Source organism: Trichosurus vulpecula, chromosome 4 (genome assembly GCF_011100635.1).
Source record: "Trichosurus vulpecula isolate mTriVul1 chromosome 4, mTriVul1.pri, whole genome shotgun sequence".
Classification (NCBI taxonomy): Eukaryota; Metazoa; Chordata; class Mammalia; order Diprotodontia; family Phalangeridae; genus Trichosurus; species Trichosurus vulpecula.
The window spans coordinates 306,238,371-306,248,241 of record NC_050576.1 but is presented as its reverse complement, the minus strand read 5'-3'; positions in this window follow the sequence as shown (position 1 = coordinate 306,248,241).

Here is a 9,871-nt window from a genome sequence, read left to right as displayed (position 1 = left end):
CCTGAGTTCAAATCCAGCCTCAGACACTTACTATCTGTATGACCCTGGGCAAGTCACTTAACCCTATTTGCCTCAGTTTTCTCATTTGTAAAATGAGTTGGAGAAGGAAATGGCAAGGCACTCCAGTATCTTTGCCAATAAAACCCCAAATGGGGGGTCATAAAGAGTTGGACACAACTGAAATGACTGAACAACAATAACAAAACACAGATCATGGAGTTAAGAAGAGACTCAATGTGTCAAATAGTCAAACCGACCCTTTTTAGAGATGCTCAAGGTCAAAAAGTCATTAGGTGTCAAAGCCAGATTTGAAACCAGGTCCTATAACAATAAGTCCAATACCTTTTCCATCATATCACTTTGCCTTCCAAGATCTAAATAGACTCTTTATTGAAGGAACCTCTTTTTATTTTTTATCAGTATTATGTAGCTAGTTAGTTCTAGGGTTATTTAGCAGACGAAAATAATACACTATATGAGGGGGTGGATAGTTGGGGAGAGAAGGAGACAGATAATAAATATTTAATCATAAAACCTAGGCCTTAATGAAAGTTTGTCAAAAGTTAGGATTGAATCGGGCAATAAGAAAAAATGACACAAGGTTTTGTCCTATTTCCTGTGAACTATAGATAGTTCTCCAAAGAACCTCAAAGGCAGAGACTTTTGCAAGACTCACATAAAAGTAAGAGTAGCTAAACTCTTCTCTAACAACCAGAGCAGAACAATATACAAAATCCTTTAAAATAAGGAAGTCTATGTGATGCAATACATGTTTCCCACAGAAAATGCATAAGATTCATGTGCATATTGTCACATTACAAGCCCAATGTGGGATTAATTTATGATTGATTTCATTAATTTATTAGTGACATGTTCCATCTGCTTCTATAATTGATTGGAAGTATCTTTCGATTAATTAAAAATATCTAAAAGGAACCCAGGTTTCTGGGGTCAAATCAGAGCATGGGTTGTAAAACAGAAGAAAAAAAAACTTTATAGATTATGAATACATACACAATAAACTTTGTGAAATCAAATGTGAATCTTTATGATTAATTTTAACCTTCATATTGATAATATAAATAATGTAATAATAAATAAATCATTTGCTTTTTTGTAAAAGTCTCCATAATCTTGTTCCAAGCTATCTTTCCAAATTTATTTTACATTTGTCCCCTTCATGTAAGCTGTGTTCCCACCAGACAGTCCTACTTTCCATTCTCCAGACTCAGCTTTCTGTCTGTGATTTCTGTGTCTTTACACAGGCTGTGCTTCATGTCTAGAATGTACTCCTTCCTCACCTCTATCTCTCAGAATTCTCAGCTTCCCTCTAGGTTCAGCCTAGATTCTACTTTTTAGAAGAAGCTATTCCTTATACCTCATTTACAATTGTTCTTCAAATTAGCTTGTATTTAATTAGCTGCTTTCACATTGAATCCCTCCATAGAATGTAAGTTTCTAGAAGACAGGGGTTATTTGGCAGCTTCTGGTTTTGCATCCCCACACCCTACCGTAGTATTTAGGGCATGATAAATGCTGAATTAGATTGAAAAAATATGAATGGAAAGTATGGAAAATACTAACAACTTTCAAATAGGAATAAATGCAAAAGGCCCTTTAAGAGCCACTGAGTTTTAGATAATCTTTTGAAATGTAAGGGTTGAATAGATTTTTTCCTACTAAATTACTAAGATTCTTCATTTACATTGCCACTAAAATCTGATATCTGAATTGCAATGTATTTTGTGAAACACCAACACAAATAGAATGTTTTTGGTGATTGGGGCATAATAGGACAAAAAAAAATAAAAAATAAAGGTTAAGCCAAATATCTTTATTTCTTTCCTGCCTCTCCCCAAATCATCTGTCAAATCACAAACATGGAAATATAAGAACATATGTTAAATCCTTGACAGAATACACACGTACACAAGCTAGTTTCCCTGAAGTGCTCTGGCATTAAAAACAATGCATATTGAAATTATATTAAGCTGATGAATCAATAAGCTTAGAAACTGAATATTGGAGTTGATAACTCATATAAAGAGAAGAAAGGTTGTAATATCAATTAAGGTGGGATTTTTTTTGCTGTTTTCTCTTTTAGAATGCTAAAGTAGTCAAGTGCCTTTGATTAAGTCTTACTAGGTGCAAAGCCCCAGGCCCACACCCTTTTGCTGATTAGGTATGAAGCCTTCTGAGCTCTAAGAAAGCTTTATAAACTCAGAGGTTAGCATTTTGTTTGGGACTCTCACTCACTGGAAGGGTGTTGATGTGGAGACTCTGGGTAGCTGCTGGAGCCTCTGGCTTTGAAGAAAACCCAGATGTTGTTTCTTCTCTTTTTGGTAACTATGTATGTGATGTCTTCATCAGACAAAGCCTGTCTGTTGAATTGTGTTATTTGATCTGTTGATATTGTATTTGTCTTGAAGTTCAGGGAGCTGGCTTTTCCTCCTGAACTAAGTGAGTTATATATGTATGTTTGATTAAAGTGAGATTGTTAACCCCTTAAAGTTGCTTTCCTTAGAAAAGCAGATCAAAGGACCTGTGCTGACAGCTCTTGTTGCTGGTCTTGTTGGTTCTTACACCCCCATAGCAGCTGCTAGCAACATTGTTGTTATGCATGGTAAGCAAGAATGCCATTCTGTTGTCTTTATTGAATAAGCCTAAAAGGAAACCAAAATATAGCTGAGTGTGGCGGTTGCTGTTGTTGTTTTTATTGTTGGCAGTCCTTCTTTATCAAAGAGGACCAATGACCTCACAGGTGATATCTTGACTCACTTGTGAATTGGGTTTAAATGAAGCATAGTTGTACAAGTTGTCAGACTCCCTCTTTCTTCCTGAGTTATTGAAGTCCAGTGGCAGGACAAAAGTCAAAACAACCGGCAATGTCCCTGGCATCTTTGATGTCTGACCAAACCCTAAGTGCCCCTCAGTGCCTTCTTCAGCTGCCTTCATGGTGTTGGAGCAAAATGTTCTCATCCACCCATTCTGCCGGGGGAAGTCTTCACATGCTCAGGATAACATGTGAACTATCTCACCAACACATTTGAGGCCTGTCAGTTACCTTCAACTTGGTTTAGCCTATCTGCCAAGAGGGTTTTACCAGGGTGTGGCTGCTACTCATGCTACAGCTTCTTGGAACCACTTGGTGAGAGGCGGACACCAAAGATAGATGAGCAGCCTTGAAAAGGGCTTGGCAAACCCTCAAACCAGAGGTGCTAGTGCTCCCTTACCACCCCATACACCTTGTGTAGTAGTATATGCCTGTCAGGAATATGAGCTGAGCTAGTGGATTGCTTGAGCTCCAGAGTTCTGAGCTGTATGGCTCAAGTCAAGCTGGTCTTCACACTAAGTCTGGCACTAATGTGGTGAGCTCCTGGAGGTAAGAAGCTATCAGGCTGCCTAAAAAGGAAGAATAAATGCAGGTCAGAAAGAGAGCAGATCAAAGGCTCTGTGCTTATAAGTAGTGGGGCTGGGTCATGAGTAGCTACTGCATTTCCAGCCTGAGTGAGATACAATTGAGAGAGACAGAGACAGAGTGATAGAGACAATGAAACAGAGACAGACAGAAACAGATGGAGGCAGAGAGACAGAGACAAAGAGAGAGAAAGAGAAGAACAGACAGACAGATATTGTATTAAAAGGCAGCATGGTGTATTGGGCAAACAGATGACCTCTGAGTTAAGAAGACCTAGATTCAAGTCCCACTTCTGACACATATCTCTGTGTCTTTGGGCAAATATGTCAACCTCTCTGTATTCTAGCCAACTCTCTAAAGTTCCATGTCATATGGTAGCTGCCTCTCTGCTTAGCAAGAGAATATTTACTCACTGGGTATTCTCTATATCAATAAAATCACAGACATAGTAAAAGAAAAAGAAAAAATAACAATAATAACTTATTTCATACAGTGTTGTAGTGTTTGTAAAGCACTTTGTATATATTATCACATCTGAATCTCCCAACAACCCTGTCAAGGAAATACTACAGGTTTTATCCCACTTTAGAGATGAGGAAATAGCCTCAGAAGTAAAGTGACTTTGACTGCAATTTTGTCATACAGTGGCTGAGCTGGGGCTCACCCTCAGGTCTTATGACTCCAAATTCTTCTAGTGCACTAACCGACCAAATTAGGATAGCTTGCTGTTCTTTTAAAAATATTAATGGAGGGCTCACAACATGTTGGTTGGTATGTAAAGCATATATCAGGTACGATCTTTGCTCTCTGGGAATGTATAATTGGCTCTTGGTAGTTCCAGAGTTCTGTTACATTGGCAGCGTATTATCAGGGTCCTATAACCCTTGACTGCCAGGTTCTGTAACCATTTAGTATGTCATTTAGTCATTTATGTCATTTAGTTAATGACATAGAGATACATTGGCCCATAATTCCCTTGGCAGTTATTTCTTGGAGGAGGTGAATCAAGTGCCTATAGGTATGCCCCAAATGGGTAGGGAACAAGCTTCAAGATTATGATGAAAAGCCTTTTCCGCAAATCTCATCTGGCTCTTGAACTTGCTCCATTTACTCTGCTGTTTTTAAACACCGTGGCCATAGCTAAAGGCTGATGTTATCAGCTGACCTGGCCAAAGCTCCTCTCAGTAACTAAGTCACAGTGGAAGTCTCCTGGAGATGTCTTCTATCCTGGCATTCCATAGGATTCTACCTATACTTTCTTCCTCCTCTGTTGACACACCCAATAAAAAGATGCCCCAATGGAAACTAAAGAGATTATAAAAGGGCACAGGCCTCTATAGTTCTCGAGATGCTGTTAAATATCATACAATATATTTAGTGTAATCACCTCTATTAATGTCCTATTTCAATAACTCGGGGGCCACCTCCAGTCTTCCTAATCTCTGTCTTGCCACTGGACCCAGATGGCTCTGGAAGAGAAAGTAGGGCTGGTGACCTTGCACAGCCCTCCCTCACTTAAATCCAATTCACTTGCAAATCATAGCTTCATCTTCCTGATGTCATGGTCCTCTTCAAGAACAAAGAACAAACAACAACAATATTTCAATGACTCATGGTGACACTTGAAAGCTATTCCAGTGGGACCCTGGCAGAGCGCATCAATTTGGAAAAGCTTTGTGTATTGGCCTGGTGATCGACTGGATGTCTTTCATCCAAAGAGCAGCCAGGGTGAGTTTAGAGAAGCCAGAAAGTCTCCAGAAAGTTTGCCTCAAGCAATGATTTCTTTTTTCCCCTTGCACAAAGGTATAGAAGGGTTGCAGTGAAGAAGGGATAGCGTGTGATCATGAAATCCTTGATCTATGGAAGTTGAAGTCTTGGACAGAGACTAAAATAATCCCTCTAACAAGATTTCTAACAAGGGGGAAAAACAGTTGCTACAGATATAGTGGACAGTGCAACAGCTACCTTATCAAGACAACAGGGAAAGAACACTGACATAGCACTCAAGACCAAACCTAAAAAGTTCAAAACAGACATTTCCCTCCAATTTGTTCACAGAAAAGGGAAGCATGCAAGAAGTAGGACGGTGCTTTCCAGAACCCAAGGAAGATGCTAGAAGACCCAAGAAACTGAGAGTTTGAGTATAAAAATATTGCAGCTCTGGGTAGACAGAGGAGGAAAGGGTGACCATGAAACAAATCTTCTGTCATTCCATTTTGTAATGAATTCATTGCCTGTTTGGAGTAAATTTTGGGCAGCACTTTTTGATGCAGTTTTGTAGATGGGGAAATATGAAGTCCATTATGCTATTTGTGTAATAAACTTTAATTGCTAAATTGTGTTTTTTTATCATCTATATTTCCCCCTGTATCCCTTTCCTTTCCCTCTCTCAAAGTCATTTCTTATAGTAAAGTTTTTTTTAAAAACCAGGAAGAAGAGAGACAAAAAACCGATAAGACATATCAACACATGGAAAAATTCTTGACTATTTGTTTTCAAGGGGGATTAGAAGCCAGTAATAATGGGTGCTTTCTATTTTGGAACTGATCATACATTTTGGTGGGCATTATGTTGAAGACATATTAAATAGCAAAATGATACCACATGACCCCAAACTATGCAATAAAAGGAAGAAAGATCAGATTACTTGGTCAACTTGAGAAAATACCAAAAATAGAAAAAATAAAAAGGAATGATGGGTTGCTCAAATAGCTGGAATTAAAGGAAAACATTTTCTTAGGACATATTAAGGAATGATTTTTGGTTGACATTGATTATATCTTAGGAGTTATTTTTGAGTTCGAGAATTATAAAAATTTGTCAAAGCCATTTATTAACACATCCATTACTCAGCAAAACTACTGAGAATTCAACAGATCACAGAATCTTACTTGCTAATTCCTCAGAATCCTGTTTCCTTTTTGACACCTATATCTTCCCTTCTGCTAGATTTCTTGTCTGACCTTCTTTAGACCTATGGCCCATGATCCTTGCTGTATCCTTTGTCACTCCTGTGGACTAACTCTTTGGCTACCTACCATGATCTGGAACTGGTAAATGCATCAGCCAATCCTACTCTTGTCTTTTCTTCCACAAACTGATTCCTGGCAAATATCAGGACTTGGGATTCAGCACCAGTGAATTGACCATTAGTCTTAGTAGTGGCTGGGCCCATTCAGCTCATGGTAAAGCACAAGAATCTTTAGCATTTCAATAGCAAATGCTAGGTAGAAAGAAGATAGAGTTCCCATGAGGAAGATGATAAAGATATCCATGCCATTTTCTCTAAAATCCATTAACAGTACAAAGTATTTTTTTCCTTGTGGAAAAGAACATAGATTCAAGGACAAAGAGAATGTGATTAGAATAAAGAGAAAGAAAGCTTCATTTTGTTAGAATTTACATCATTTTATAGAATTTTAAAGTTAGAGGGACTTGACAAGGTATAAATAAAAATTTGTTTTTACAGAACCTGGAACCTCACACTTAAGTGATTTTTCAGGTTTAATTTCATAGATGGTGATGGTGATTTTATTGATGTATATAATGGTCTGTATTGTAGTGTATTTCACCTCAAGAAGGTTACTGCTAAGACCATGAAAGTATTTTAGTATAACCAAGTGATATTAATCTATCTCATGGAACCTAGACTTCTCACTATGATAGCAGATTGGAGTGTGTGAGGCAATCCAGTGAATGAGTAGGTGTCTATATGTCTAGAGGAGAGATGTAAGGCTGTGCAAAATGGGAGTAACTGTTCCGCCTGAATTATATTCTGAAAGCTTGTCCACTGGTAATCTCGCCCCCCCCCATTCTATGACATTTACAGGCAGCTAGGTGGTGCAGTGGATAGAGCATTGGGCCTGGTATCAGGAAGACCTGAGTTCAAATTTGAACTTGGACACTAGTTATGTCATCCTGGGCAAGTCACTTGATCTTTATTTGCCTCAGTTTCTCCATCTATAAAAAGAAGATAATAATAGCAGCTACCTCCCAGGGTTGTAGGAAGCATTAAATGAAATATTTGTAAAGTGCTTAGCATAGCACCTGGCACATAGTAGGTGCTCTATAAATGTTAGCGATTGCTATTATTTTTAGTATGGGAGTTTTTTTGAGGTTCCCTTTGCATGGAAAGGGCAGCTAGGTGGTGAAGTGCATAGAGCACCAGAGCTGGAGTGAAGAAGACCTGAGTTCAAATCTGGCCTCAGACACTTACTAGCTGGGTGACCATGGGTGAAGCACTTGACCCTGTTTGCCTCAGTTTCCTCATCTGTAAAATAAGTTGGAGAAGGAAATGACAAACTACTCCTGTATCTCTGCCAAGAAAACCCCAAATGGGGCCACAAAAAGTCGGACATGACTAAAAATGAGCGGCAACAACAACATTGAAAGGAACTCATTGGAGAGAATTTTTTATTTGGAATTCATTGAACACTTGGTGTCTCAGGGATCAGGAAAGTTAAAAAGCACAAAGACAGGAGATGAAATACTGTGCATGAGGAACAATAAGGAGGTCAGTATGGCTGTACCATAGAGTGCATGGATGGGAGTCATGTGTAAGAATAAAGAGCCAGGTTGTGCTAGCTCCCCTTCAATAAAAACTCCTATGTTTGACATTTAAAGTTCTTCAAAACATGGTTCCTTCTTATCTTTTCATTATATTTGCAGATGATTCCCCTCCATGTACTCTATGGTCCAACTATACCTGGCTGCTTGCTGGTCTTCACCCATGGTGCTCTAATTCCTGTCTCTGAGCTTTTCTACCATCTGTTGCCCCATTCACAGAATGCACTACCTCCTCACATCCACCTCTTAAACTCCATGGTTTCCTTCAAGAACCAGGTCAAGCACCACCTTCTACCCAAAATCTTTCCTGATCCTAACAGCTACAGGTGCGCTCTTTCCCCAAAGTACTTTTTGCAGCTTTGTATATATTATGTACATATGTGTATGATATATGCACATATACATGTAATATACATGTAAGTATATGTTTTATAAATTTACATACACACATATAATATATATATGCTACTTTCCCCTTGAGGGAGCTGTCACCTTTCCAGCTTTCCAGTGGCCTCCTGGTGGAGACTGTTTTTTTTTTTTAACCTATGAGCCATAAGGCCAATACAGTCAAAAGGCAGATTGTATATGTTACTCTCACCTTTTTTTTAAGATTCCTTTTTAATATTACCATTTTAATAAATGGGGAAAAGAGAATAAATAGAATAATAGAGAATAAAAGAAAAAGAATAAGGAACTAATCTGAAGTTTCATCTTTCCCTCTTAGAATTATGAGAATCATAGTATGAAAGGGCAGTTACCTTCACAAAAACTAGAAGAGAAGGAAAGGGAGCAGTTTGTGAAAAAAGATAGCAAAGATGCAATAGTAGGGATAAAAAAGAGGAATGGTAACTCTCAGAAACTGAAAAAGACTATTTACAGTTATCAGCCTGATATTAGTTTATGGGAAGCTCAGTGTTGAGTCAATATCATAATGTGTTTGCAACATATAAGATGTGATCGTAGCCCATGTTAATAAATGAATGGATAAAATACAGAAGGTTTTTCATAGCAGGACTGCTTTGGGTTGGCCAAGGGCCCCTGAATCACTAAATGAAATATCACCCCAAAGCACCTATCATCAGGATCTAAATGGCACCTAAAGAATATTTCATATGCTAGGTTATAGTACATTTCTTTTTTCTCTCCTTTTTTATTCCATTAATACATATTTATGGAATAAAAAAGCATTTCCAAAACACAGTATAATTAAAAAAGATGATTGTATGTGAAATTGTCAATCTACTCTGTACAACTTGCTATTCCTTTCAAATATAAAACATAATTATCATCCAAATTTCTTTTTTTTTCTTTTTTCTACCCTCTCCTACCCCACCCTGGAGATGGCTACCATTAGACACAAATATGTACATTATATAAAGTATATGTACATATATACAGTTATATTATATATACGCACATATACATAAATATATATATATATATATAATTATTCTATATGTACTTCTATTTATCTGTTCTTTCTCTGGATGCAGATAGCATCTTTCTTCATATGTCCTTTGTAGTTAATTTTGATATTTATAATAGTCAAAATGTCTTAGTTACTCAAAGTCATTCTTAAAACAATATTGCTATTTCTATATACAATGTTTTCTTCATTCTGCTCTTTTATTATTTCATGTAAGTCTTTCCATGTTTTTCTAAGATCATTGAGTTCATTATTTTTTTTTTAGTTTACAACACACGGTTCTACATAATTTTGAGTTTCAGATTTTCTCCCCTCCCTCCCACCTCCCTCCCCAAGATGGCATGGAATCTCATATAACTACCACGTATAACTTTGCATTGAATTAATTTATACACTAGTCAAGTTGTGGAGAAGAATTATGACCAATGGAATGAATCATGAGAAAGAAGAAACAGAACCAA